Consider the following 2,040-nt stretch of genomic DNA (forward strand, 5'->3'; position numbering starts at 1 on the left):
AGCATCACTACTCTGGACGGTTCTGACTTAGAATATGGGGACAACTACAAATACCTAGGTGTCTGGTTAGACTGTAAACTCTCCTTCCAGACTCGCATTAAGCAATCCAAAATTAAATCTATAATCGGCTTCCTATTTCGCAACAAAGCATCCTTCACTCATGCTGCCAAACATACCCTCGTAAAACTGACTATCCTACCGATCCTTGACTTCGGCGATGTCATTTACAAAATAGCCTCCAACACTCTACTCAGCAAATTCGATGCAGTCTATCACAGTGCCATCCATTTTGTCACCAAAGCCCCATATACTACCCACACTGCGACCTGTATGCTCTCGTTGGCTGGCCCTCGCTTCATATTTGTCGCCAAGCCCACTGGCTCCAGGTCATCTACAAGTCTTTGCTAGGTAAAGCCCCGCCTTATCTCAGCTCACTGGTCACCATAGCAGCACCCACCCGTAGCATGTGATCCAGCAGGTATATTTCACTGGTCACCCCCAAAGACAATTCCTCATTTGGTCGCCTTTCCTTACAGTTCTCTGCTGCCAATGACTGGAACAAATTGCAAAAATCACTGAAGCTGGAGACTCATATCTCCCTCACTAACTTTAAGCACCAGCTGTCAGAGCAGCTCACAGATCACTGCACCTGTACATAGCCCATCTGTAAATAGCCCATCCAACTACCTCATCCCCATATTGTTATTTATTTATCTTGCTCCTTTGCACCCCAGTATCTCTACTTGCACATTCATCTTCTGCACATCTATCACTCCACTGTTTAATTGCGAAATCGCCACTACGGCCTATTTAGTACCTTACCTCCCTAATCTTACCTCATTTGCACACACTGTATATAGATTTTTTATATTGTGTTATTGACTGTATGTTTCTTTATTCCATGTGTAACTTTGTGTTGTTGTTTGTGTCGCACTGCTTTGCTTTATCTTGGCCAGGTCGCAGTTGTAAATGAGAATTTGTTCTCAACTGGCCTACCTGGTTAAATAAAAGTGAAATAAAAATTAAAAAACCTCCTGCCCAATGTATGACTATATTAGAGACACATATTTTCCCCAGATTACACAGATCCACAAAGAATTTGAAAACTCCCATATCTTTCTGGGTGAAATACCACTGTGTGCCATCACAGCAGCAAGATTTGTGACCTGTTGCCACAAGAAAAGGTCAACCAGTGAAGAACAAACACCATTGTAAATACAACCCATATTTATGCTTATTTATTTTCCCTTTTGTACTCTAACCATTTGTACATCGTTACAACACTGTATATATACATAATATGACATTTGTAATGTCTTAATTATTTTTGAACTTCTGTGAGTGTAATGTTTACTGTTCATTTTTGTTTATTTCACTTTTGTATATTATAACTACTTCACTTGCTTTGGCAATGTTAACATGTGTTTCCCATGCCAATAAAGCCCCTTGAATTGATACACTCAGGATTTAAGTAGCATCACATAAGGTACTCACTCACCGACAATAACATTTTATTTGACAAACACATCAGGGGAGAGCGCGAACGCAGTCCAACACTACCAGAAAATATTCAATTGGGATTTCCACATTTGGGAAATTCGCAGGGGTCAGTACAGCCGGGGTACAATTGCTGATCCTCACCCTGGGTGAACCGACTTTTTGATCACGGTATCTCCCTTGCCAGGTAAGTATGAGTTGGTGACGTCGGTGAAGAGCTACTGTTTTCAGTACAAATGTTATCGGCTGACGGTTACCACTACCACTTACCGCATCATATCGATCAGGGGTTTCGTGACATTTATGAATGAAGTTGCGGAAAGAGCGGTGCAAATGCGATTCATTTTGTTTATGAGATTATATTAGTATCGCGTATTTCCCCATGATGTAACACGGTATACATTATTGATACATTTACCTTTAAATATCTAAACGGCTGTCTGATATCACAAAAGTAGGTGATGTACCAAATTCTGAAATCACGTTTGTGCACATAGCCAAACGAATGACACCAAATATATATGTTTCGTAGCAATTCAGGCA

The 2,040-nt window shown here is 40.8% G+C and overlaps 1 non-coding gene across 1 annotated transcript; it reads right to left on the minus strand.

The window, feature by feature from the left end:
* Nucleotides 1-1,528: 1,528 nt before the first annotated feature.
* On the minus strand, nt 1,529-1,692 carry LOC139547408 (U1 spliceosomal RNA). The gene has a single exon (XR_011669483.1). It is a non-coding gene; the product is annotated as a U1 spliceosomal RNA (small nuclear RNA).
* Nucleotides 1,693-2,040: the final 348 nt, after the last annotated feature.

The sequence above is a fragment of the Salvelinus alpinus genome, chromosome 20, assembly GCF_045679555.1.
Source record: "Salvelinus alpinus chromosome 20, SLU_Salpinus.1, whole genome shotgun sequence".
Classification (NCBI taxonomy): Eukaryota; Metazoa; Chordata; class Actinopteri; order Salmoniformes; family Salmonidae; genus Salvelinus; species Salvelinus alpinus.